The sequence below is a fragment of the Quercus suber genome, unplaced genomic scaffold (assembly GCF_002906115.3).
Source record: "Quercus suber isolate HL8 unplaced genomic scaffold, Cork oak 2.0 scaffold_725, whole genome shotgun sequence".
NCBI lineage: Eukaryota > Viridiplantae > Streptophyta > Magnoliopsida > Fagales > Fagaceae > Quercus > Quercus suber.
Genome location: NW_027070165.1, coordinates 109379 through 125511, shown reverse-complemented (window position 1 = coordinate 125511; position 16133 = coordinate 109379). Strand labels below are relative to the sequence as shown.

General features: G+C 34.4%; 1 pseudogene; it reads left to right on the top strand.

Moving 5' to 3' along the window:
- Positions 1–5137: 5137 nt before the first annotated feature.
- Positions 5138–7462, top strand: LOC112024040 (polygalacturonase-like; annotated as a pseudogene).
- Positions 7463–16133: the final 8671 nt, after the last annotated feature.

The window sequence follows — 16133 nt, the reverse complement described above, 5'->3', positions numbered from 1 at the left end:
GCGTCGAGGAGGTCCTCGATCGCAATTGGTTAGTCAATTTTTTCTTCAATTTCGATTGCAATTAGGGCGAAATGTGAGATTGCTTTGGATATTTGAGCTGAGTTGAGCTGATTTTGGTAATTGTTAGGGTTTGGAATGTCAATTTTGGTAATTGCTTTTGCTTTTGGAAAGGAGTGTCGGCTAAGAGAGAAGATGGTTTTGTTGTCAGGTGAGGTTGATTTCGTTTGGGTTTGATAGTTTTGAATCTGAAGTTGGAGGTCGTTTGGTTTCAACTCTATGGTTTGGATCTGAGGTTTGTGTTTGGTTTCTCAGAAAGTATAAAAAAATTTGGGTTTTGAGTTTTGAGTTTGGGGCCGAAAATCTGGATTTGATTTTTGTGTTTAATGTTTTGGTGGTGTGGGGGTTTGAAATATGGGTTTGAATTTAATTTTTTGAGTTTTAAAGTTGCTGGGTTTGTGTTTTGTTGATCTTGTTCTTGCTAGGTTTGTGTGTTGTTCATCATGTTCTTGCTGGGTTTGATTTTTATTTTTATTTTTAATTTTTTTATTTAGTTAAAATTTTTTTAAATTTAGAGGCTGACATGGAAAGCCACGTGGACACAATGGGTATTATTTTAATATTTTTAAAATTTTCCGTTTGCTAGCTGTGCAATTTTCGTCTCTGATGTAACGTCAGGGACTAAAACGAGACGCGTTTTCCAAGATAGGGACTAAAATCAGTGAAAAAAAAAATTTGGAACCAAAGTGAGAATCAAGTGAAAATGTAGGGACTAAAATGTGCTTTTCGCCCAAAAAAAAAAAAAAAACAGCAATCATTGAATTAAGAATTTGAACAAATGATTTTGATGGGATCAATCTAAACCAAAGTGGTATGCACCATGGGCTGGATACCATAATCATGGAGGCAATCTATCAAGCTTTAAATAACAAATAGTATATGGATCATGTTTACTGTACTCTTAGAGCAATTGTTAATAAAGTGTTTTAAGAAAGTTTTGATGCTACTTTTAAAAAAAAATATATATATGTCTACAACATTTTTATAACAAATCCTAAGTGGCAGGTTGTTACTAGTTGTTATTGTTAGGGGAAAAAAATAATCTTAGTGTTAGTTTCAAATTTGAATAAATAATAACTAATCACTTATGATTTGTTGTAAAATTATTGTAAACGTAACATCTCTAAAAAAAAAAGTAAAAAGCAATCAAAAGAATTACTTTTTTTTTTCTTCATAAAAAGTTTCTTTAAAGCATTCGTTAACTTTTATCATGATTTATATATTTATTGATAAGCGTTGAGAGCAAACTTCTCCAATCATTATCAATTGATCTTCACATGGGATTGAATTTTTTTTTTTTTTTTTGGGTTACGAAAAACCAGTGGCTAAGGAACTTTATCACATGATTAGTCATTAGTATACTAATTTTTCATTTATTCATACGTAAGTGTTCATCATTGAACATGAGATTGAAGTTTCACAATATTCCCATCATTTTGAAATTAGTATCCAAATTCCAAAATCCTTTCCAACGTTAGCACGTTAATCATTAAACTCAATAACTAAATTCCTAAAATAAATCTTTTGTTCACACAATGCTTACATTTGTGGAATAGTTTGAGTCTTCATTAAATAAAACATTTTTTAGAGTCAATTAAGTAATTTTGTGTTCTTAATTATCATAATCCTATTCACTCTTTTTTTTTTTTAGAAGAATAAGTCTGTTCACTCTATTATGTTATTTTTTTAGTATTCTATAATTATCATAAGTTCCGATCCCATGTTGGCACTGCTAATGGACTATGCAAAAATGGCAATGTGATGCAGGTAGCTTGGGTATTTCACATATTCCAGGAGTATTTTACTAGTTTCGTATTAGGGAAAAATATTATCTGATTATCAAAGTCTTTAACGTGGGTCCTATAAAAAAAAGTAATGTTAGAGATACAAATTTTTTTATAAATTGCTAATGTAGTGAGTTGTTGTTAGTAAATAAAGAAGTGATGTTAGTGGTGGGCTTAAATGAAAATTGATAAGTTGACATGGCTATAAAAGATGTTTTTATTTTATTTATTTATTTATTTTTTTTTGAGAGGATGCTATAATTAAAAGGCCGATTGATCATCCAGAAATATGTTGTTGATTATATAATTTCCTAACATTTGAATTGTATATCCATACCATAAACCTTTAATGCAAATGTCGTGAAACTTAAATAAATCTATGACAAAATTAGGTATTGTTCCTGTATTTCCGGTTCACATGGCTTACTGATTTAACATTCTATCAAATTCACAAATAGAATTATGCCGCCTGGAAGCTTAAGAGGACCCCCAAAATCAGCCCGGAAGTCATGGAAGCAATCAAAAGCTGGAGTCATTGATTAACATTCTATCAATTAAATTCACGAAAGCAAGAATATATATATATATATGTATATATATATCCAAGTTTTGAATGATTGAATCACATTGGAGTCTCCACATCCATCATGGGCTAGTGCATTAAAATTATAATATTGGGATAAAGAAATGGAATAAGCCACAATAAGCCTTCAAAGTTTCGAAGATTCATTAGAGTATTTCTTTCACATATGCTTGTGTCGGATCTGTTGGTATTGACCTAAAAAGGGGCTGTGCTTTCTGTTTATACCAAAACATAGGACAAAAGGGGCTTCTGCCATTTTCAGGAAAATTAAATAGGAAAATGCCCCCATTCTCAAACTAATTAGGGAAATGTCATTCTTTTGAAAATCAAGTTTTTAAAAATCGATTTAGGCTCTATAACGGCGTTTTTAGGGAGCCTAAAGTGACGTTTTTTAACTCGATTTCAATACAATCGAGTTATAGGCAATGAAATCAACCTATAGTGGCCTTTTTTGTTTTTTTTTTTTTTTTACCTATAACTCGATTTCTTTAAAGTCGAGTTAAAAAACGTCACTATAAGTTCTTAAAACGTCACTATAAGCTTCCTAAAAACGCCGCTATAGAGTTTTAGAAATTTTTTTTTTTTTCTAAATCGATTTTTAGAAACTCGATTTTCAAAAGATAGACATTTTCCTATTTAGGTTGGTAAGGGGGGCATTTTCTTATTTAATTTGCCCAAAAAGGACAAAAGCTCCTTTTGTCCCCAAAACATATGGGTAAAATGCCTTGGACTGGAAAGACAAGGAAATGAAGAATAGGTCTTTAGCTCGTGAAATCAAACTTGATTAGGACTTAAGTGGTGACATTATTTGGTTTATCAAGAGAACTGCTGAATTGGTTTTTCCAATCAGTACACAATACCATTTATGCAAGTGTGTAAGTTAACTTCCAAATTAGTATATGAAAAAAAAAAAAATCACCAAAATATATCAAATTTGAATAAATTCTAGCATTTTATTAATTGAGAGGATTAGAGAGGACCATCGCAATCTTTCGGTGGACAAGACCTTTTACAGTTGGACTAAAAATAAAAATACCTTTACAGTTATAGACGGTTTAGATATGATAAACAATGATAAAGTATGTAGGCCATTATGATATTGAAAAAGAGGAGGTTAGAAAGGCCGCCGATCTCTTCTCCATTTTCTGCTCCGCATGTCACGTCTAAAACTGCATGCCTCTCAAAAACAACCCTAATAATAAGGTGTTCCAAATTACAATAATAGCATACCAAATATGTACTAGTACTTGTAGCTGTTAAACGTATCCAATAAAGATGGATAGGGCAGTTTTAGATGATTATCATGCGGTTACGGTACCTTACACTAACCATAAATTATTCTTGGTATTTACGTAACGGACAAAGTAAATAAATCATATAGTACCCATTACTCATCTAGTAGAAGCTAGAATTCACTAAATATACAAACAAACATATGGAAGAATCCAATAATGAAACAGAAACATTCATTTGGTGGACTATATTACAAATCCAAGTCTCTTAGAAGATTGTGTTACATTATAATAATGTGCATTACATCAAAAACACATCACCATGAACCAAACGCCCCTTTAGAAGATTATGTACAAGTCAATTAACCAATAACAGATTAAAGTAAAAGGGGGGCCAAGAAAAATTAAAAGCTGATAATGTGTATGAGGGTATGGGACTGTGAATGATTGATAGGGGCTAGAGTTAAGAGGAGGAGGTGTTGATCTTGTGCTTAAAGCAAAGAAAGTTGCTTTACATAACATATCACCCGGAAACAAGAATAAGGAATTTGGCTTGGGGGGATGTTTTGTTTGCTTTGTCACGTTAATTGTCACTACTTTCATTCCCTTCTTTTGTAATATATTATAACAAAGCTTAGCAAACCTAACATCCATACGTTCGTTTGTCCTTTCCAGAACTATAGGTCGAGATCACGTACCCTATCTTCTTTGTCGTAGCCAGGTTTTCATGTCTTATTTTGACAATGCTATGTTTTTTTATTCTCTCTTATTGTTTGTTTTCTTTAGTCTTACAACTGCTAGGGATGGACAATATTGGGACCTCATATTCAAAAAGTCATTTTTCTAAATATATATATATATATATATAAATATATATAAAGTATTGCAATAAAGTATATAAAAAAATTGAAAATCCAGGAAAGTAGGACTACAATTAGAGGATATGTAACTTATCTCCAATTTCTTAAATTAAAAAAAAAAAAAAAATGTCAGATTTTGAAATAACTCCAACCTAGAAAAGTCGGGGAAAGGTTGTGAGACTTGTGTCACAGAGAAGCAAATAAAGTCCAATTATGAAGAAAGTCTGGAAAAAGATATTTGGAATTCAATTTTTTTTTTTTTTTTTTTTTTTTGAAAATCCAATTCAAATTCATCCAATTGGGCAAATCTAATTAAGCAGTGACTAACGGTCGAAATTATAACCTACTTTTGCTTCCAATTTAGGCTGATTATCTCGAAAATAGATCAAGGGGGAGGCCAATGACCATTTTATATAATCCATAAACTGATAAACATGATAGACATTATAAAATTAGTAGCATCCAAATAATAAAATTTATAAAATACAATATAAGTTAAAACAACAATATTTTTCTCTTCAAACTTCCGCGCCGCTTTGTGTATTTATTTGATATTATATTTATATTCGGTAAAGAGAGAAACTAAATGTACATTCAAATCCTATAAATACCCTTAAACACTTCATCTTCCTCATCACCTCCACAACTCTCAACTTCTAAACTCACTAAGCCACTTCTTCTCTCTCTTACACTACTTACACACAGACACATAAAGCTACAACAGACACATTATTTTCTCATCCAAATTAACCAAAATGGCATACATCAGAAGCTCTCTAGTCTTAACACTTTTCTCTATGTACATTTCCATAGTGCTTGCTTCTCCTATGGCATACAATGTGGTGAGTTTGGAAGCCAAAGCAGATGGGAAATCGGACTCGACTCAGGCTTTTGTTAGTGCATGGACAAAAGCATGTGCCTCAGTAAAGCCTGCAATTATTTATGTGCCAGTTGGAAGGTTCTATCTAAGGCAACTGGTTTTCAGTGGACCATGCAACAACAATGCTATCATTATGCGCATAGCTGGGACACTTGTGGCTCCAGCAGACTATAGGGTCCTTGGAAATACAGGAAATTGGCTTTTGTTTGAACATGTTGATGGGGTTACCATATCTGGTGGAATTCTTGATGGTCAAGGCATTGGCTTGTGGGCTTGCAAAGCCTCTGGCAATAGTTGTCCTTCAGGAGCCACGGTATGTGAAAATGACTATATTGCCTTTTCTTACATATTTACGGTTTAAATTGTGGTGATCTTAATTTTTTCCTCGACTTTATTCTTAAAAATAAAAAATAAAAAGATCTCTTTATACTGGGAGTGGGTGGGATTTACTGTTTTGATTTTCGTTTGAACTTTTGACTGATTTTGCTCTTCTTGGTTTCGGAGGAGATCTTTGTAATATTCAAATAACTTTCAAGGAAATCGTATCGACTATACTGGGAATAATCCCATGTGATGGAGTAGAATATTTATTTTTGTGCATTTGTTGATGTTGCTTGCATTGAAATTCTATCCCGTTGATTTAGAGAAATACACCACATATTTACTTTATTTGTAAGTTTTAAAACAACAATAATTGGAACATTTTCTTGTGTGAATGCAAGCAGGCACTGGAATTTTCAAACTCAAACAACATTGTGGTCCATGCATTAACCTCCCTAAACAGCCAAATGTTTCACATAGTTGTCAATGGCTGCCACAATGTGAAAATGCAAGGTATCAGGGTTATCGCTGCCGGAAACAGTCCAAACACTGATGGAATTCACGTTCAATTATCTTCAAGTGTCACAATTCTCAACTCCAAGATCGGGACTGGTGATGATTGCATCTCAATTGGCCCTGGTACCACTAACTTGGGGATTGAGAATGTTGCATGTGGACCTGGGCATGGAATTAGGTATTTAATTTTTTTTTTAATCTTCATTAAAATATTACATATTTGAAACAACTATATTATATGGTGATGCTAAATTGGTCCCATTTGTGTACTTAATTGGTATAACACTGGGACTAGGCAAGGACCAGCAAGAGGCTGGTGTACAAAACGTGATAGTTAAGATAGTTACTTTTACTGGTACTCAAAATGGGGTGAGAATTAAGTAATGGGGAAGGTCTAGCAATGGGTTTGCTAGAAACATTCTATTCCAACATGCTGTTATGACGAATGTCCAGAATCCTATAGCAATTGACCAAAATTATTGCCCTGGTCAGGTAATATTTTTTCAAAAGCTTATTTTGCATACAAATATAGTTTAAACCAAAATATGGTTGCTTTTGAAAATGCCCAAACATTTTCAAGTAAATCACACAAAGTAAATTCTAAAAATTTTAGTTCCCATGAACATAAGATTTTTTTAGTTGGAGCTTGCATGCTATGATACTACTATCATGTGCTAAATTGACACATAGATATATATATATATATATATATATATTTTAACAGGTTTCTGGAGTAAAAATTAGTGATGTGACATACCAAGACATCCATGGACATCAGCAACAGAGGTTACTGTGAAATTTAATTGTAGTCCGGGGAATCCATGCTCCAGAGTAAGATTAGAGAATGTAAAGCTCACTTACAAGAATCAAGTAGCCCAAGCTTCGTGTAGCCATGCTGTTGGAACATCTGCTGGTTTTTTCCAGCCTATAAGTTGCTTGTAGAGGAGAAAAAATGATACATAATTCATATCTTTGAAGGATAGAGAAGGCACCTACATTCCTGTCCTTTCATCCCTAGAGCAAAAAATTGTACACATTTTAAGTTTTTGTAATATGAAGGTTAGTATGATAGGTCATTGAGTGCTAAGTTGATTGCTTGAGCCTGTGGCAGTGCTTGCCCATTCGGCATTCTTGGAGCTTGCCTGACCTTGCAATCAAAATATAATGTTGAAACTTGAAACCTTTATTTGGGTGTTTGTACTTTGTATATCGAATTTTTATAAGAGATATGATTGTGTATAATTTTTATTTTATTTTCAATTCGACCCCACTTATTGGATTTATAGATTTTTATTTTAAATAATTTATTGTTGGTTCATAAAGTTTGTTACTAAGCTCTTTTGGTCTATGAAATTTTAATTGAGCATTATTAGTTTCTAAAATTTTAAAAATGAGTATTAATTATTGGTCAATTTGTTGACTGTAGTTAGTTTTCTAGTCTCTTTTGGTCTATGAAATTTCAAGTGAGTATTATTAGTCTCAGAAATTTAAAAAAAATTGCATTAATTGTTGGTCCATTTGTTGACTCTAGTTAGTTTTCTAGTGATCTATGTGTTTAGTGGATTAATTACACTACATGGTTGAAAATTTTTCAGTGACATGACAACTTTTTTATTATTAAAAAATTACGTAGCATAATTTACACCTCAGGAAACAATAAATTTAGCACATTAAAAGGTCTTTTAAGAAATTAATTAAGGACAAATTTTAGTTACAAAATTGATTGTAGTCTTAGGCTACAAACTCACTCAATAAAATAAATATTACTGCATATTTCAAAAATCTAACCGATGAATTGCATGTTCTTTACACTCTTAATACATATGTCAAATTTTATATTAATCGGATATTATATATTATATAATTTATAAATTTATATTTTATACATAATTTTAAATTACAAAAAAATTGCAATTTAAAAATGTATTGATGACATAGCTATTGATTTTTAATTTTTTTGAAATTTTGCAAATATGGAGGATATAAAAAGAGGATGTAATTCAATGGTGGATTTGTCAAAATTCACCTCTAATAAAAAGATATTGAGTGAGTTTGTAGTCTAAAACTATAACTAATTTTGTAGCTAAGTTTTGTTCATTAATTAATCCCTACTCAAAATTCCAAATTCTCTAACATGCCAAGGCAATGGAGGAATCGACAATTTACTAGACAAATAAATCTAGGGTCTCACCACTCATGAGCACTTACAAAAATGAAAGAGATCTCTTAGTGTCTATGTGTGTATGTACCTTGCACTTGGCAATGTGGAGGCTTTATATATGCGGTTACAACTCCTAGCCGTTGGGGCAATTAAGGTGGTTTTAATGCTCTTCTTAGTAACGTTTTGTGCCTCATAATGTGGCTTCAATGTGCTCCAACGGCTCACACAGCTGGATCTGTAACTGCCCTATGTATTAATTGGCTGTATTGAATGGATGGTTTTACCCTCGTCAGTGACGTGGGCATTGGTTTTGTTTATCCAAGTATGCCCTCGTCTGTATTGTTGAGGTTGTCTTGGCAAATGAGTTCGTCAGTCCCGTATGTTGCCCCCCGATTTTGTGGTCGTCGAGACTTGTAATGACGACCGTAGAATGTGAAAGCTTTTGGGCTGTAAATAACTCCAATTCATGTGAACATTGGGTTTCCCGCTAGTTTTCAGTTTTTTGAACCTTTGTTTCTGAATTCCTTCCCTTCTCTTCATCAGTACCTTTTTGTCTATAACTTCATTAGTACCTTTTGTGACTTACACCCTATTAAGTCATTTTTGGCTTAGCCATTTTTAGCTTTTGTGACTTACACCCTTTTAGGGCTCTTGTGATCGTCAGTAACTTACATCCGTCGATCGAGGCGGAATCTTGTTACTTATCAGCTTTTGTGACTTACACCCTTTTAGGGATCTTGTCATTGTTAGTAACTTACATCCGTCGAGGCGGAATCTTGTTACTTATCAGCTTTTGTGACTTACACCCTTTTAGGGATCTTGTCATCGTCAGTAACTTACATCCGTCGAGGCGGAATCTTGTTACTTATCAGATTTTGTGACTTACACCCTTTTAGGGATCTTGTCATTGTTAGTAACTTACATCCGTCGAGGCGGAATCTTGTTACTTAGCCATTTTTGAGACTTGTAGCTGCTCAGACCTGCTTGTTATGGAGACATTAGCTAAATAGTTCATTTATTAATTTCAATGACGAATACATTTTCTGTTACATCTGTTGGTGGTATTTCTTCAAGTGCTCGATGTTCCATGGCCTTGAAAGCCTCTGTCCGTCTAGGGTTTCCAGGTGATAGCTACCTTGTTTGGAGTAGTGGGTGACTCGGTAAGGTCCTTCCCATGTGGGCTACGGAACCACAGTGAGAACCCCGACGGGAGAAACCCCATTTAGACTTACCTTCGTCACTGAACCGACGATCTGAGCGGTCTCTTTTCTGTCCTCTACGTTCGTCCTCCTTTCTTTCCTTGTTCCCTGGTTTTTCCACGTCCCTTATGGCAGCCAGTGCTTCTTCTGCGTTCATGTACTTCTGTGCTTTCAGGAGCATCTACACCATTGTTTTTGGAGGATTTTTTGCGAGTGAAGAAACGAACTCCCTAGATCGCAATCCCGCTTTGAAGGTCGTCAACTGCACCTTATCGTCAGCTTCATCCACCTCCAGGGTTTTTCGTGTAAAGCGTTTCACATAGGACCTCAATGTTTCTTTCTCTCCTTGTTTGATGGTGAGTAAATGATCCGCGGTCCTCTTTGGACGTTGTCCTCCAATGAAGTGACGCAGAAAGGCATTGCTCAACTACTCAAAGGTGTCAATGGAAGATGTTGGCAACTTTGTGAACCATTCCTTTGCAGCTCCCTTGAGAGTGGTTGGGAAGGAACGACATAATATTTCATCTGGGGGCTGCTGGAGTCCTAGTGTCGTTTTGAAGGTGTTAAGGTGATCCTGAGGGTCCTTTAGCCCATCAAAGGGTTCAAGTTGAGGTAGCCAAAATTTTGACGGCACTGGACAGTCAAGGATTGTTGTGGTGAACGGCGAATCCGTTGTCCTGACCATTCGATCCACACTCCGTTCTATTTTTTCCTTAATGGCATTCCTAAGTTCGTCCATCTCCCTCCTCATCTCCTGGAGCAAGTCCGAGTTCTGCTCGGTTGGAGTAGTAGGCCTTCGATGGTCACTTCTTCTATGGCTATCTCCCTCGTCATCCTGATTCCCCTTAGACCGATTCTCCTCTTGCTGAAGCCGTAGCTTCATTTCCTGATTTTGTCTAGTCAGTTCTTCAACGGTGGCTGCAAGAGCCTGAACTTGTTGTGCTAGGGTTGCGGAATCATGATTGGACTCCATCTAAGAGAAATAGTTGATCGGAAACTACTTTTTCGAGATTGAACATGAAAACGTCGTTCCCACAGACGGCGCCAAACTGATGAAGTGTAAATTCGTCAGTCAAGTAAGTTCGTCAGTAGAATAAGTTTGTCAGTAGAGTAAGTTCGTCAGTAGAGTTATACTGATGAACCGTAAGCTCGTCAGTCGAGTTGGTCAGATGGAAGCAATCCTCAGCCTGTATGAACATACTCTCAAAGGTGGTCACTGGTGTGGTGCCTGCCACAATGTCTCTGATGCCAAAGTCAGTATAAGAAGCTCTCTTGGGAATAAACAATGTAATTGAACAAAAATGAAAGAGATCTCTTAGTGTCTATGTGTGTATGTACCTTGCACTTGGCAATGTGGAGGCTTTATATATGCGGTTACAACTCCTAGCCGTTGGGGCAATTAAGGTGGTTTTAATGCTCTTCTTAGTAACGTTTTGTGCCTCATAATGTGGCTTCAATGTGCTCCAACGGCTCACACAGCTGGATCTGTAACTGCCCTATGTATTAATTGGCTGTATTGAATGGATGGCTTTACCCTCGTCAGTGACGTAGGCATTGGTTTTGTTCGTCCAAGTATGCCCTCGTCTGTATTGTTGAGGTCGTCTTGGCGAATGAGTTCGTCAGTCTCGTCATTAATTATTGGTCCATTTGAGGACTGTTGTTAGTTTTTTTAGTCTCTTTTGGTCTATGAAATTTCAAGTGAGTGTTATTAGTCTTTGAAATTTAAAAAATTGCATTGTTGGTCCATTTGTTGACTTTAGTTAGTTTTCTAGTGATCTATGTGTTTAGTGGATTAATTACATTACATGGATGAAAATATTTCAGTGACATGACAACTTTTTTATTATTAAAAAATTACGTAGCATAATTTACACCTCAGGAAACAGTAAATCTAGCACGTTAAAAGGTCTTTTATGAAATTAATTAATGATAAATTTTAGCTACAAAATTGATTGTAGCCTTAGGCTACAAACTCACTCAATAAAATAAATATTACTGCATATTTCGAAAATCTAACCGATGAATTGCATGTTCTTTATACTCTTAATACATATGTTAAATTTTATGTCAATTGGATATTATTTACTATATAATTTATAAACTTATATTTTATACATAATTTTAAATTACAAAAATTTGCAATTTAAAAATGTATTGATGACATAGCTATTGATTTTTAATTTTCTTGAAATTTGGCAAATATGGAGGATAAAAGAAGATGATGTAATCCAATGGTAAATTTGTCAAAATTCACCTCTAATAAAAAGATATTGAGTGAGTTTGTAGTTTAAGGTTATAACCAATTTTGTAGCTAAACTTTTTTCATTAATTAATCCCTACTCAAAATTCCAAATTCTCTAACATGCCAGGGCAATGGAGGAATCGACAATTTACTAGACAAATAAATCTGGGGTCTCACCACTCATGAGTGCTTTACTATGAATAGCCCATTTAGAATCTTCTGGGTGGCTAGCTCTTCATACTGCAATCCCAACTTTGGAGAATTTGAGGAGAAAACATGTTATTGAACATGTGTGGTGCGTTCATGATAGCCAAGTAAAACTGAATGTGGATGGTGCTATCATCTCAGATATCCAAACGACTATAATTCGGAACGACATGGGATAACCTATGTTGGCAAATGGCAATGCTTGATAGGATTGAGAGAACGATAATACCCATGGAGATAGAACTGTAAGCCGTGATTTCAAGTCTACAACTCGCATTGTATATCGGGTTTTGATTGATTGTTTGCAAGGCTGGTGTCTCTAAGAATGTTCTAAATGCTTTACAGAATTGAGATTGAAATTGCTCACAGTTAATGGTCGTGTTTGTGGAAGGCAGTTCTCTGTTGAGTCAATTTGATGAGTGTGTTTTTTCTGTTGTGAGGCATGCTATGATGCAGAGTTACAGATACAAGTATAGGTACGATACAAGTACGGGTATAGGGATACAACATTTTTTATAGAAAACTAAGGGTATGATACGTCAGGGTGTACGTTTTTAGGCCCTTTAAAACACAACCAAATTAATCTAGTTAATTAGCCAAGTGATTATTTAGTCAGATTATCAAATCTAGGTTAACACAAATATATCATATCAATGTAAAGTGCGAAAAGTAAAGAACAGAAAGATATGACAACCCAGGAAAACCAAACCTGTAAAAAACCCGAGGAGGATTTAACCTTGCTATCCTCAAAGTAAATCGAATCTACTATGAAAGAATTGAAATTTACACAATAGTAACTTAAATCACTAACATCCTATTGCTACCTCGAGTAGGAAACTTACTACCACGACTATATGACAGCTTCGAGTCCACGGACTACTTCTTTCTTGGATTTCCAACAAGCACAAGCACACCCGCTAGTATATTTTTAAGCTCTTGAATCTGAAACTGAAACGATCACCAAGTTCTTGATATAGTCTTAATTCTTGATAACCTTAAGTATGTGTGAAGGCAAACACCTCTAGATCTCACAAAAGATTCACACACACTGCAAAAAGAGCGATTTCAAAATGTGGCTAGGGTTTTTTCTTTTATATTTAAGACAAAACATAAAACCCTACACATCAAATGAGCTTGGGTTGAGTTGGAAAATTTTGCAGAAAAACAATCTGCACGACTTTCGATTGATCGAGCCTAATTTTTGATCAATCGAGCCAGGCAGATTTACACAGTAAATCCTGAAGAACACTCGATTCTAACTTTTCATATAAATACACTTTGAGCAAGTCTAAACAAGACTAAAACATTTTGATTATGGTTTGCCAACATTACAAATTGAAGTTCTAATACATTAGTTCCTAATTCCTTAGAACCTAACATAGGGATATATGTATTCATAACTTATTAAATATATTTTATTTATATTTTTTAAGCATTTATTTTATATATTGTTAAGTGCAAATAAATTTAAAAGTAATAATGAATAATAAAGTGAATCCGTGGCCATTAAATGATGTTTAGAATACAAACCAAGATCAAAATTAAAAGAGTAAATAATAGATAACTAGTTAAGTGTTCAACATTGAAGCCAATATATAAAACATATAAATAAAAATTCTTACAAGTTTAGTGTATCTTTTACTACCGGGGGTTGTGTTAGAATGATATCCAAGTCATATCATGGGTGTAAGGATTTACATAACCATAAATTATATATATATATATATATATATTATATATATATAATTGGGTATGTATCTAGAGGTATTTGGTACTATTCCAGTATGATACATATCAGATATAGGTATGTGAGAAAAAATGAAGTATACGTGCATCCTAAGAGCATTAGCATCAGGAAATGCTACTCTATTCTATTTTACCATCCCAAAAAACTACTTTATCAATTATACCATCTCATTATACAATACTTCCAGTATCCCAAACTTTTATTTTCCTATTCTATTCATTAAAATAATATATCTACACAATAAAATAATATTTTCCTCAATCACTATCATTTATTCTTTCTTTCTCCCAATCACCATAACAATAAAATATTAGTTTTTTTTTTTTTAGAATTGTGCAACAGTGCAATTCTATCTTTAGAATTGCATTGTAGCACTATTGCAAAATTTTTTGCAATAGTTGGTGTTTACAATTCCGGATGTGGGAGGTTTTTTAGGGAAAAATGCTAAATGAAGCTTAGATATGGCATTTGCAATTCTGGATGTTGATGCTCTAAGAGGCATGCAAAACTTGTATTGGATCTTGTAGTAATTTGGATGGAGGAGGTGCTTCCTTTTGTCTAGGTCCAATTACTTGTTGATGCTTCAAAATGATTTATTTAATTTAATAAAATAATTTATGTTTTCTCCCAAAAAAAAAAAAAAATCCCACTATTCCACTACCCAAACAGCCAAAAAATTTAATTTTCTATTTCTTCTTTCTTCTTTAACGTCGCTGAGGCCTAAGGGTGGCAAATGGACGGGTTGGGTCATAAATAAGTTGGGTCATAAATGAGTTGGGTGTATAATTACCCATTTATCCATTTATGACCTGTTTATATATAAATTAATTATCTATTACCCGCCCAACCCATTTAATTAGTAACTCACCCATTTAACCCATTTAATTTTAATATTGCCACTAACGCATTAGTGCATATGTTGAAACAATTTTCTAACTCATTTAAACTTTCCTTTCTCTCCTAACTTTCTTGGAATCCAAAAAAAGCTTAAATTTTTAATAAAAAGAAGAAAACATGAAGAGGTGTAGCTCGCCTGAAACAAAAAGAAAGGGATTTTGAGCTCGCTGTCGCCATACCTCGACTAGAGCGTGGACACAATGGCGTAGCAGCTCAACGAGATCGAGCCGATCTCTGAGTTCAAGGATGGTGACAGTCCGATTCTTTGAGCAGGACAAGATCGACGAGCCTGAGGAGATTGAGTCAATCTCTGAGTTCAAGGATGGCAACGGTCCGATTCTCTGAGCAAGATGAGATCGATGAGCCCAAGGAGATCGAGCCGCCTTCGGCCGCCGTGCCTTTCTCCAGGATCTTTGCTTGTGTTGACAACCTTGACTGGACGCTCATGTTCATCGGCTCCTTCGCCGCCACTATTCACGGCACCGCCCTCGTCATTTACCTTCACTACTTTGCGAAGATCATCCACGTCCTTAGTATCCGTCCTAACAAAAGAAAGATTTGGATTTGGATTTTTTGTTTTAGCTTTTTTAATATTTTGTTATTAGTTTGGATGAGTGATTTTCTGATTTTCAAGGTCATCGGCTGTGTTCTGTAGTGTTTGTTTGGTTGCCAAGAACGTGATCATGTGCTATTTTGGTTTTGTGTTTGTCATGAGTCTGTTTGGATGATGAGAAAATGTAGGAAATGTCAAAGAGTAGTTGGTAAAGTTTGTTTGATTTTAGAAGGGTTTATTGGGTTTTTGTGGGTTTATTTAAATTTTAAGTTTAGATGGGTTTAGTGGTTATTAGTAGATTTATCCATGTAGACCCATCTAATTAAATAATCAAATGGGTCTTTACTCATTTAACCCAAATATTCAAATGGGTTGGGTTAAGACTTATCCAAATAAGGTGGGTAATGGGTGGGTTCATAAATATGGATAAAAATTGCCACCCTTACTGGGGCCTGTGCTACTCTTCAAACTCTGACTTTACAGATGCCACTGGAGAATAGGGTACAGGGTTTGCAACTACACAACATGGGGCTCAAGAGTGTGTTTACTATTTACTAGGGGCATTGAACATTGCATCAGAGTATTATGGATTTATCTTGATCCCAATTCAATTTTAATCAATTACTCAAGTTAGTTAATTAGTCAAATTATTCAATCGTCCAATTAAAGGCTGATAGGCACATGTAACCATGGATGTCGCTAAAACTAAATTTCATGCAGCGGGAAAATAAATTTTAAAACATAGTGTGATATGGTCATGTTGTGGGAAATGCTAACAAAAAAAAAAAAAAAAAAAAAAAAAAAAAAAACCACTCAATGAATTATATATAAGTCATCACTCCCTTGAAAACCCATTGACAAATATTGAGGTTACAAGTACAAGGGATATACTTA